This window comes from Solanum verrucosum, unplaced genomic scaffold, assembly GCF_900185275.1.
Source record: "Solanum verrucosum unplaced genomic scaffold, falcon-dt-bn FXZP01000062.1, whole genome shotgun sequence".
NCBI classification, from domain to species: domain Eukaryota; kingdom Viridiplantae; phylum Streptophyta; class Magnoliopsida; order Solanales; family Solanaceae; genus Solanum; species Solanum verrucosum.
In genome coordinates, this window is record NW_026020477.1 from 1,886,564 (window position 1) to 1,900,193 (window position 13,630).

Sequence of the window (13,630 nt, forward strand, 5' to 3'; positions counted from 1 at the left end):
TATTCATTTATTTTATTAAATGTTTAAAGACTTAAGTTGCCTTTTTTATGGCGAGTTGAATATATTATTTTATTCTAAGTTGTTCATTTGAGTTAAAGTTTTGAAAAGTTGAGTTTATTGAATTTATTCATTTTTTAAGCTTTGTATGCTTGAGTTAGTCTTCTATTATTCATTTATTTTATTAAATGTTTAAAGACTTAAGTTGCCTTTTTCATGGCGAGTTGAATATATTATTTTATTCTAAGTTGTTCATTTTAGTTAAAGTTTTGAAAAGTTGAGTTTATTGAATTTATTCATTTTTTAAGCTTTGTATGCTTGAGTTAGTCTTCCTCTTGAAGTCAGCCAGGATGAGGGTTCGCTTGGGGACCAACAATGGTTCTCGAGTGCCGGTCACGTCCAGGGTGTAGGCTCGAGTCGTGACACTTCAAAACACTTGTGTTTTAATTTCTATATGGTCTAGATAATAGAAAATGTATATCACACAAAATAATTAGTCTTTGCTCTGTTGAACAAGTTAAACAAATTTTTTATTTTTGTTTTCCTCTTTAAATTTCTATTTTAAAAAAAGTGTAGTGAACTTGTGTTATGTATTCTAACTTTTTTTTTTTACTTTCTTCTCCTATTTGGGCTATTCCTATGTGTGATTCTACTAAGATGCTTGCAGCCTAAATGGTCTTAGCAGTCCACCCTCCATCATTAGCGTTACACATTTATGTTAGTTTCCTTTTGTTTAAAGAAAATGACTATTAGTTGAGTGACCATATGAAAGTTGAGTGAAATGTGATTTTTTTGTGATAATATGCACCATTTGTTAGATGAAATAGTACATAAAATGTATTATCTTTCTCAAGCATCAACATAGCTACAAACACTAGATATGAAAGACACGAATAAAAATGTTGTTAATGAACCTAATTCCAAGAGTTGGCGAACTTGCAGGAACGTTTTTATAGAAAATGGCTCAAAATGAAATTGAGGAAATGTTAGATCACCTGAGAAGGATCAAGAGTGGATGTAATCTGGATAGTGCCAAGATTGATAAAATTAAGGAACTTGAAATGGTGCTAAGAATTTTGAGAACCTTTATAAAGTATCATCATGTTCTTTTTCGTGATTCCTTAGTCAAACACACAAATAATGCCAAATTGACTATGGCAATGCTTCACCATGTATTGGATGGGATTCCAGATCAATGTAAAACTAACCTTAATCTAATAAGGCAAGAATCACATTTGTTTGAATTCTTGGAACGTAATACCATTTTAAGTGACAATTATGAGTTGAATAATGTTGATATGTCAGAATATATGGATTGGCTCGGAAAGAATCTAAATGATGTACTGATGATGTTACCAGAAGGGGATAGGTCTGACCCTCCTGAAGAAAACCTTGAAATACACAGATTTATAAAGGAAGTGAAAATTATTCAAAAGAAACTGATATTTTTGACATACTTATATGCCACAGATATAAATGGTTATGTCAACCATGAGAAGCTAGAATGTTTGGAGACTCAAATTCGGTTCATGGCTAACAATGTGGGACAACTTTGTCTTGATATTTTAGGTTACGTTGTTTCTGATGAGGTCGCTACATATGAGTATTATGATATCATGTATAAATCTCCTTATCTATTATTCTTGATTGTGTTAGTGAAGCTGGAAATGAAGAAGATTTTTCTTAGTGATCTAAAGGCTTCAAAGTTTACTTATTCAAGAACTTTCAAGGACAATAAATTACCAAAAGGATTTTCTCATCATCTCCATAGTCTGTTGATGTAACTCAAAAAAGAAAACCTCGAGAACTTTCAAAATAGTGTCTCTGCTCAAACTATTGATGTGGCAATAGAGTTCTTGTTGGTTTTCCTTGATGTTGATGTGTTAAATCATGTTATTAACGGTAAATGGTTCAATGAGGTTATGGAAAAAGTTGGAGCTATAGCAGGTGATGTTATATATGTCATATAAAAACTTCTTCCTAGCTCTATAAACAAAGATGATACTAGTAGAATATGTCTTTGCTCAATACACATATTGGAGAAAGCTAAAGATCTGAAGGTACAAGTGGAGACTTACTACAAATCCTTAAAATTTACTCCATCTCAGTTCTCCACCTTTTATGGATTGAGCTTTCTTGATTCTCTTTTAAGGAAACTGAATGAGATGTCGAAATATGATTTAGATTTCTTGATGAAACCTCTTTTAGGTAATTTGGAGAAAGAGTTATCAACTCTTATATCCATTTAAGAGATGGAGTTGTCATTTATATCATCAATTTTCAGAGATGTCGCAAAGGTGCACCATGAACATAAAATTCCTAAAGATCTTCAGGGACGTACCATCAATTTGGCATATGATGTTGAAGTTGCCATTGACTCTATTCTTGCTCAGTATAATATTTTTTGCATATTTTTTGCTCACTTCCTACAATCTTAAAGGAGATCAAACAAATTAATGTGCAAGTAACTGAGATGTGGCAGCAGAAGTTGCTCTTAAGCCTTGCTATGTGGTAGCACCATTTAAACACCTGCCAACTCAACATAGCAATCCAATGACTGATGAGGAGATAGTGGGTTTTCGGAATGACATAGAAAAAATTATTCAGTATCTAATTAAAGGTACAAATGAGCTAGACGTCATCCCAATTGTAGGCATGGGGGGACAAGGGAAAACGACAATTGCTAGAAAGGTGTACAATAGTGAAAACGTTGTTTCTCATTTTGATGTTTGAGCATGGTGCATTGTTTCCCAAACATATAACCGGAGAATGATATTACAAGAGATTTTTAGTCAAGTTACTGGTTCCAAGGACAAGGGAGATAAGGATGACATCCTTGCCGACATGTTGAGGAAAAGTCTAATGGGCAAAAGATATCTCATTGTATTGGATGATATGTGGGATTGTATGGAATGGGATAACTTAAGGCTTTGTTTTCCAGACATTGGAAATATAAGTAGAATAGTAGTAACAACTCGACTTGAGAAAGTGGGTAAGCAAGTCAAGTACCGTATTGATCCTTATTCTCTTCCATTCCTAACAACAGAAGAGAGTTGCAAATTATTGTAGAAAAAATTGTTTCAAAAGGAAGATTTGCCGCCTGAACTACAAGAAGTGAGTCAAGCAGTTGCAGAAATATGCAAAGGATTGCCCCTAGTGGTTGTCTTGGTAGCTGGAATAATAAAAAAAAACAAAAATGGAAGAATCTTGGTGGAATGAGGTGAAAGATTCTTTATTTGACTATCTTGAATGTGAGTCCGAAGAGTATAGTCGGGCTACTATGCACTTGAGTTTTGATAACTTAGCAGATCGTTTAAAGCCTTGTCTTCTTTATATGGGGATGTTTCCGGAGGAAGCAAGAATTACAGGGTCTAAATTGATAAGTTTATGGATAGCGGAAGACTTTGTGGTGAACACTGAATCAGCTGAAGATTACTTGATGGATCTCATTAGTAGTAATGTTGTAATGGTTTCAAAGAAAGAATATAACGGTAAGGTTAAATAATGTCAGGTTCATGATGTAGTCCTTCACTTTTGCTTGGAGAAGAGTAGAGAAGAAAAGTTTATGTTGGCTGTGAAGGGAAATCATAGCCAATTTCAACCTTGTGATTTGAAGGAAAGTCGAGTGAGCTTCAATTTGAGTAAAGAGCATTCTAAGTTTGCATCTCTGGGATCCAAAACACGGAAGCCTTTCCACCAACAGTTGAGGTCACCGATAACGATCAGAAAATCTTTTGATGGGATTCCTTTAAGGTTTTGATTCATAAATTGTGACTTCTTAAGGTCTTGGATTTGAGTTCCCATGAAGTGAGTTCTTTGTCTTCAGCTACATTGAAACCACTAAATCACCTTAAGTACCTCACAGTTTGGGTAGAGAAATTCTATTTTCATCCAGAATCACATCTTCCCCATCTTGAAACTTTAATTGTGAATAATTGGAATAATGTAGTACTGTTACCGGCATCTTTTTGGGAAATGGAAAAATTAAGGCATGTTGAGATCGTCGAAGCTAAATTTGATAAACATGTGTTCTTTGAAGGATCCTCTAAATTGGAAAATTTGAGGATATTAAATAATATTGTTAGATTTCCAATTGATAGGGTAGATGTGTTATCAAGGAGGTGTCCTAATCTTCAACAACTTCACATCACGTTTAGGGGTGATAATGATTCTTCAGAGTCGTTTTGTCTGACATTGGAGAATCTTACACAGCTTCAATTGGCTTCAAATTTAAAGAAGTTGGTACTAAGAGGGACTCGTATTGAAAACATGGTTCCCTTCATTGCAGGACTATCAAGCCTGGAGTATCTCCAATTATGGAACTCAGATTATTTTGAATCAGAAGAGTGGTGCCTAGGAGATATCACCTTCTATAAACTTAAGTTTTTGAACCTGACACACTTACGTATCTCAAGGTGGGATGCCTCGGAGGAATCCTTTCCCCTACTTGAAACACTTGTTATAAAAGAGTGCTATAATCTTGAGGAGATCCCCCTTATCTTTGCAGATATTCCAACACTGAAACAGAGTAAGTTGATTAGGTGCAAGAACAAATCCCTGGAAGCTTTAGCTCTGAGGATTAAGGAAGATGTTGAAGAGAATGAAGGAAACGATCGTATTGACCTCATTATCAAAGTAAGTAAAAAAAAACTCCTATGTTTTGTTTTTGAGTATCTACCTGCATCTAACTTGACACCAATATGTATAATACAGAAATATGATTAGGGTCATCTGGCAGCTGTGAGCCAATCATGTGCCAGCCTGAAATCACAACAATGGTATATATTTTTTCTTGTTTATTCTTATGCTTGCTTTCTCTTAATTTCTCCATGTTGATCTCAAACTAACGAGGATGTCTTTCAATTTGATAACTGCAGCAAAAGTACAGACAAAGTGGATGGAATTCTTTCTTAGCTAATTGTTGCAGCCCTGCTCATGCGCTGAAACGCCCCTCCTTTTTATGTATGTTTCAGGTGATTGGAGACCAATATATATCAGATGATCCTTCACTGTGATTTCTTGTTGTAAAATCATGCCTTTGTTGTCAAAACATTGCTTCTTGTTTGTGTTTTGTAATATAGTAGTAGTTTCCCTTCATCTTATATCTGCAAAATTCAATGAAGGATACAATTGAAAGCTGGTTGAATACAAGTATACCTATGAAAGTTGTTTTGGTAGCTTAGTACTAAATAATTTAGGAGTAATCCGTAACATACGTCTCACTTCATAAATACGTATTGAGTACATGTACAATAGCTATCTATATTGTTCAAACTCTTCAAAAATGTCGTCAAGTGTATATTAGATTTTCCATTGCATTTTTGGAGGATTTGACATGCGTGCAACAATAGCTTCGGAGAGTTTGACCATCATAAGAAGCCAAATAGATATCACTTGTCAAACCCCTATTCAGCTTTCTAGGGAGGACAATGGCGGTGTCTTTAAATTTATAACTATGCCTCAATCATAAATAAGTTGGAATTGACTATACGAAACCTCAACTACACCGCTAAGTTCGTTCAACTCACGTCTTCATCATACCAGATAAAATAAAAGCAAAAAATAAGTTAAATATATAAAACAATATTAGAAGTTCTTAAAAAAAAACACTAAATCCTACTCTCCACGGCTAGATATCATCTATATATGGTTCTTTATCTTCTATTATGCAATATTTTTTTGTAAGTATTTCAAGATTCTTCCTCGTCTCCTTTTCAACCTCCAGTCACCATAGTTTCACACCTATAAACCAGTGTATCTGTAGGTTGACACAAGACATGTCAAACCATTTCAAGCACAATTCTCTGTTTCATTCTCAATGCTACTTGCACTTCTAGCGAATATGGATCATTTTTTATTTTATTTAATATTATATGACCGCATTCTCAATATTACAGCATGCTTGGTAAAACCAGATCACTCTATGCTTAGTTAGTGTCAGGCAGTTTGATTCAAAGACATCAGCATGTAACCATAAGCCAGTAGAATTTCCAGATTACAAGAAGGCTTATGATAAGGACTTACAAATTTGACTGGTTCTTGGACAAGTGCGTTGCACATGTAGTTCAAGATATATAAATTAAACTTTATTTTTAAATTTTTGGAAGTATGTTTAGGTACTTAGTTTTTTCTCCCTTCTACGAAGCTAATTTCGATACGTATTTGCAATTATAAATTCAATAAAAATATAGGTTTGATTTATGATGATTTGGGTTATGTTCTTATACATGTTTTGTATTTTTCTACTTGTATATCATTGGAGTTGAGACTACATATTTAATGAAATGACTACCTATTTAATTTATAATTGTTCTTATTAATAATTTTATTATAAAAGGAAGAGAGTAAATTAGGAAAGAAACTGAAATTCTGTAATATTAGATTTAATTTGCATCCTTAAGAAGGCTGGATTTTAATTACATGAAATTTTATTTTCAACTTCAAAAAATAAAACATGATAAAAAAAAAAAAATATGTATCATCATTGACTTAAAATTGTAATTAACAATTCAAAGCAAAGAAGAAAATGCTAATAATAGGTAGGAGAGAAATAAAAGGGAATTTTTAGAATGTGGTCCCATCACATCACATGATAATTTTACATAATTCATTACTTATTGTTGCTAAATCTTAAACAGAAGAGGAAATAAAGAAGTAATGTCGATTGTAATTAGCCTAATATTGGAATTAATCTATTTTAGACAGGACAATATAGAAATAACAAAGGTAACACTTTTCTATTGAAAATCAGTAAGTACTACATCATTGATAAAATTTATATAACCAAATCCAATTGTATGATAATAATTAGTTAAATATATGTAGATAAGAAAGAACTACAAACAAAGAGGATACCCAACAAAAACAATAGTAAAAAGGAAAAACTCTTGCTGCAACAATCTTGCCTAAGTCTACCTCATTTCATTCAATATTTTTGACCAGTTTCTATGTGTAGCGTGATTCATCGATCTTTAACATTCATCAATGAGCTAAGTCTATAAATTGATGGTGTGTGTTATAGATGATAAGTAGGTATGCCAAACGAAAAAAATCAACTGAGAATGCTTTTTGGCAAGGTCTAACTGGTTTCATATTTATATTAACAAGTGAAAGAAAGAAAATGAAAAGGTTGAAATGAGTGAACAAGTAATGTAGGAAGCTAAAAGTGTCACGCCCCGAGACTAGCCCCTAGACGTAACACGGGGCTTAGGGTCACAACTGACCCCAAGCTAACCCTGAAGTTGACATATCACAAGCATACTGAAATAATTCTAAGTAAGCGGAAGCATAACTAATAGATGAATAAATCAAAAAGAGTTCAACTAAGAATATAACTGAGTTAAAATGTGGAACAACCAAAAAACAACTGAGTTTGAATCTATGTCTAAAAGCCTATAATACTGATGACCTGCTGGGGCAAGTCCCTAGCTAACTCTAAATTACTAAAACTAGTAACGAACTAACTAAACTAAAAGCATAAAGAAATGTCCTCAAATGATGACGACTCACCACTGAAGTTGTTGAGTACGGACTGGAAGTCGAGCTATGCGCAGTTTGGATGTTGAGTATCTGAACCTACATCATGCAAAGATGTAGCGCAAAAGTATGTGTCATTACTTTGAATGTACTGAGCATGTGGGATATATACTAAGCTAAACAATATAAAAACTAAAAATGGAAATAAATTTACTAAAGCATAAATGGAAACAAAGTTGGATGCAAAGACCAAGTACTAATGATGAAGATATATCATGTTGAACTGAATACAAAACAAAATAGTGAATACATGGTCAATGCAATATGAATCTAACTGTGGGAGATACTATTAACTGACATAAACCACGTGAGCTAAACATTGAGTCTGATGTATACGTCCCATCAAGAGGACCCAATATACCTTGCAAGGGTATAAAGGAATGATTGTGGCGTGATTACTAAAACTGATGCCCAATAGAGGAGATTTATTAACCTACGATGGCACGTAGTTTTGGGATTTGAGGGTACGCTGAACCCTAGTCCAACTCGGTGCTAAGTTTACTTCCAACTGAATATAAAGCTAAAACTGCAACTGTAATACTGAATAGCTCAAAATACTGATAATTCTCATAGAATGCATCATACATATACTGAAAGATATGGCATTCGAATTCTGAAGCATGATTGTCTGGCTAATCTGCCTAGCAAGTATAACTCATGAAATACGGATAATTAACACAAGCTAGGGTTTCTATGTTTTATACATAGGACTATTAATTCTCCAAGAAATGTGTAATTAATATCATAGAAACTATAACAACTAAATTTCATTGGATCCCTAAGATTTAGGAACTCTAGGTCTGAACAAAGTATGGAAAAGCTGAAGAATTGAGTGAATTCTAGGGACCTAATAGATGAAAGGAACCCACTAGTGAAATCTCACATACCTGGTGAAGAAAACTACGAGGAAATCCTTCGAATTTCGGGGCTGAAATTGAAGGAGAGCTCTACTTTTTCTTGAGAGAAAATTGTCTCCTTTTTCTATTCTTTTCTTTCTAAGTCTAATGATTTTAGGAGAATGAATGTTTTAGGAAGTTTCTAACTAGTGCACTAGGCTTAGATGAAGTAAAACGATGTAGTTTATGTACCCAAAGCATAGGGGAAAAGACCAAATGACCCTGACTTAAAGTCGATGAAGTGCCTCTCACGAGAGGCTTCACGGGCCGACTAGAGCATCATTCCCCGTCTAGTGGGTCGTGATGATGCCCTGCCGACTGGTTTCACTAAGACAGGCATAATTTTTTACTTTGGCTTATAATTAGGTAAAATTGGTGGCATTGCAAAGAGGACTCAAATATTTTTAATTTAATAGATGATTGGCCACCTAACTCATTTTGTGATGAATGATATGATCATGAAGTTGACCCAAAACTCAAAGTATGATAAATATCTTCCACGTACGAATTCACAGTCTGTTGTGAAGCTTTACAAACCGTCTAGGCATCTATAGTCTTTCATAGTGACCTGGGGTATAACCTCACTATCTGGGTGACTTGTACATACCCCTAGATGGGCCGTCCAAGTTACCACGAGTCGTCTAAGGCACCGTCTTGGTGACTCCTGCCCAGGCAGTCCCTGGATGGTCACTCACGACACCCTTAACAAACCATGGAACCCTCAACAAATTGTCTAGGGTGTCGTGAAGTGTCCATGGTCCATTTTAGGTTCGTGGACTTGCCCATTTTCTCTTTTTAGCCCTTTCTCGAAGTTTGAAGTGTTACAATATCTCCCCCTTGGATCATTCATCCTCGTATGAAGATTAAACAAGTTGAGTTTGGAGGGAAGGAGTTGCAATCCCTACCATTGACTTTTAAAAATTGATATCTAAGTGAATTGAGTTTCATGAACATGCAAATATGTTGAATGCAAGGATAACTGAGGGAACATGATACTGAGACTGAATTTACACAAGATTAACTAAAAGACTGGAGAGGGACTATTACCTCAAGCCGAAACTGAATCGGAAGGAAAAAGGTGAGGATACTTGGCCATCATGGTTGCTTCTACATCCCAAGTAGCTCCATCTACAGAGTGATTCCTCAACAAAACCTATAATGAAATGACTTCCTTATTTCTCAACCGACTAACCTAACGGTCACGAATCTCAACTGGAACCTCTTCATAGGTGATGTTATCCTTCACAACCACACTCTTTAAAGGTACTGTCGATGCCGGATCACCCACACACTTCTTCGACAAGGAAATGTGAAAGACTGGATGAACGTCTACTAGTTCTGCTGGAAACTCTGACTCATAGCCACATTACCAACCTTTTTCGGATTCTATAAGGACCTACATACCTGGGACTGTGCTTCCCTTACTTGCCAAATTTCATCACCCCTTTCATAGGTGACACCTTCAGGAAAACCCAATCATCGATTTCAAACTCTAAGTCCCTTCTCCTCACATCTGCATCGAACTTCTAACAATGCTGAGTTGTTTTTGGTCTATCTCTGATGACCTGAACTTTCTCCATAGCCTCATGAACCGAATCTATCCTAATCAAGGTTGCTTCACCTACTTTAACCAACCAACCGGAGACCTACATGTATGCCCATACAATGCCTCATAAGAGGCCATCTGAATACTGGAATGGAAGTTGTTATTATAGGTGAAATCTATGAGAAGTAGGTGATCATCCCAACTACCCTTGAAATAGATCACACAAGCTCTCAACATGTCCTCTAAGGTATGAATGGTATGCTCTGCCTGACCATCTTTCTGCGGATGAGATGTTGTACTGAGATTTACCTGAGTACCAAGACTTTTCGAAAACGATTTCTAGAAATGAGATGTAAACTGAGGATCTCTATATGAGATGATAGTCAAAGGAACCCTATGCAACCTAAATATCTCGCTAATGTATATTTTGTCGTAGTCCTCCGTTTAATCTCGCTAAGAAGTGAGCTGACTTAGTGACTCTGTCCACTATCACCCAAATGGAATCAGGTTGTCTGCAAGTATGATGTTAACCCATAATTAAATCCATGTTTATCACTTCCCACTCCCACGTAGGAATGCTAATCTCCTGAGTTACACCTCCTGGTTTTTTTTCTACTTTAACTTGTTGATAGTTAGGACACTTAGCCACAAAATATGTGATGTCCCTCTTCATGTCGTTACACCAATAGACTTTCTGTAGGTTACAGTACATCTTAGTGGCACTCGGATGAATAGAATATCTAGAATTATGGGCTTCTGTAAGGATTTGCTGCCTCAACTCACATTAGGGACAAATAAGCGACCCTGGTAACGAAGCACACCATCTCCCCCTTGGGAGAAAACCTCAACTCTCTACTGATGAACTACACCTTTCAAGTGAAGCAATATAGGATCAATATCATGTTTCTCCTTAACCTCCGCCACCAATGAATATTCTGACCCATTCTGAACTATCACATCACCATCTGACGTGTTCATAACGCAAACTATTAAGAGAGCAAGCCGGTGAACATCTTTGGCTAATTCTTTCTTCTCTTCCTCAACATATGCCACACTACCCATGGATAGTATCCTGAGGGCGTGAGCCACTACATTGGCCTTACCCGGATGGTAGGGCACATTTATGTCATAGTATTTGAGGAATTCAAGCCATTTCCTTCGATGAAGATTCAACTCTTTCTAGCTGACCACATACTATAGGCTCTTATGATTTGTAGTCATGAGTCGAGTAGTTCTTCTCATGGACTTTAAGCTACTTGGAAGCATAAGGTATGACCTTGCCATGCTGCATCATCACACAACCTAGGCTGACTCTAGATGCATCAAAATAAACCACATAACCACTTGAACCCTCTGGTAGAGTCAAAACAGGAGTTGTGGCCAACCTGGTCTTTAGTTCTAAGAAGCTTTTCTCACACGAATCTGACCACTGAAACTTGACCTTTTTCTGAGTCAACTTAGGCAGCTATGGATGAAAATCCTTCAACAAACATCCTGTAATAACCGACCAAACCCAAGAAACTTCTAATATCAGTCAGAGAGGTAGGTCTGGGCCAGTTCTCTACAGCCTTAATTTTCTAAGAATCCACTGGGACTCTTTCGCTGGATATCACATGACCAAGGAAAGAGACCAACTGTAACCATAATTCACATTTTCTGAACTTAGTAAATAGCTGGTAATCTTTGAGGGTTTTGAGAACAACTCTCAAAAGAGTCTCGTGCTCTTCCTCACTCCGAAAATAAATGAGGATATCATCAATAAAAATGATGACGAACAAGTCCAAATATTGTACTAACACCCTGTTCATTAAGTCCATGAAAGATGCAGGAGCATTTGTTAATCCAAAAGACATAACCACAAATTCATAGTGACCATACCAGGTCCTGAAGCTTGTCTTTGGGATGTCAGCATCTCTGGCTCTGAGCTGATGATAGTGTAACACCCTGACTTTTCAAAACGTCGAAATTAACTCGTATCTTCGTGGAAATACAAGGAGGGTGAGTAATAAATTAAGAATGATGTGTTATGTCCTATTTTAAGTTTTCAAGTGTTGCATCTAAAGTTTTGAAGTTAGGTAAGTGGCAAAATAAAAGTTGGCGGAAGTTATCGTAAGTTCCTTCTTAAAGATTTCTCTGAAATTTGGGTCAAATGCCTTGGAGGTTTTCTCCCAATCTATAAAGAGTTATGGGGCCCACAAACTATCGAATCGAAGGTCTACGAGTCTAGTTTCCAACGCATCAAACCGTTCATTCATACGACTTTAGAATAGAGAGATATTCGCAATTTCGTGGGACTGCGCAAGCAGGCACGTGAGGTGGGGCCCCAGGTCGGTGGAAAGTTGTATATATCTTCTTCTTCGAGTTTTTTCTTCATTTTAAGCTAAATATACAGAGAAAACATAGAAACCCATTTTAGGTTCAAGTGAAATATAGATTTTCTCGATGTAAGTCCTTGACGAAAGTTGTTCTACGCGTTGGGCTCATCATCGTGGTATAATTTGTTTTATCGATTGCATGGCATATCACATTTTAGTGTTGGGACAGCAGGGGTTTGAGTATATTTGAAGGTTTTGAGGTGAATTACGAACCTAAGATCGAGTATCGAGGGAGTTATGAGTTAAAGTCTTTAGGCCACGTGAATTTAGCGAAAAAGGTATGTTAAGGCTATTCTCTTCCTAGGGCATGTTTCCTTAAAGCTTAGGAGCAATGTAATTGAGTTGTTATCATTGTTATAATCATAGCTATTATTGTTGATTGTTGGCTGCTCGAGTGCGTGTAATCCTCTCTTATCGAGATTCTTATTCAGTAGTAACATTCGTATGTTGGACACGACTTAGAGGCTATTTGTATAGGTTGCCTATAACTAAATTGCTCACTTTTAGCCGTTGGATTGTTATTGTTGCCTTTGGGCTATTGTTGTTAGCTGCAGGAATGTGATCTATGCCTAGCAGGGTTATGTTCTGCCTACAGGGCTATATGGATGCCAAAAAGGGCTATGAGTTGCCTACGGGGCTATATTGATGCCTAGAAGGGCTATGAGTTGCCTACGGGGCTATATTGATGCCTAGAAGGGCTATGAGTTGCCTACGGGGCTATATTGATGCCTAGAAGGGCTATGAGTTGCCTACAGGGATATATATTGACCCCTAAGAAGGTTATGTGCTTCCTATAGGGCCATGTTGTTGCTTAAGAGGGCTATGAGTTGTCTATAAGATATGTTGATGCCTAAGAGGGCTATGTGACTGCCTGCGGGGCTAGGGGATTACCGATAGGGGTATATAGGCTGATTGGCACCTTCCGGGCTTATGGGGGCCTGAGTAGGTGGTCTTGTGTGTTGTTTGTACCTACCGAGCTTATGGGGGCTTGGTTAGGTTGTTGTTTTATTATTTTTGATAAATTTAGATTTAGAAGCAGGTCAGTACAATTATCTTATCCTTAATTTATTTATCAGATTATTCCAGTAAATCAGGATACCTCATCATAGTTTATTGCCTTTCATACTCTGTACATTATTTTGTACTGACGCCCCATTGCCTTGGGGGCGCTGCATTCATGCATGCAGGTCCTGACAAATGACCGAGTAGACCTCCATATCAGCAGGATTGACTTTTATCCGATTGGTCAGCCCCTTTCCTCCGGAGCTGCCAGAGTTAGG

General features: G+C 36.5%; 1 pseudogene; it reads left to right on the plus strand.

Moving 5' to 3' along the window:
- The first annotated feature begins 956 nt into the window (after positions 1-956).
- The window catches only part of LOC125809286 (putative late blight resistance protein homolog R1B-16), a 31,322-nt pseudogene continuing 18,648 nt past the window's right edge, over positions 957-13,630 (plus strand).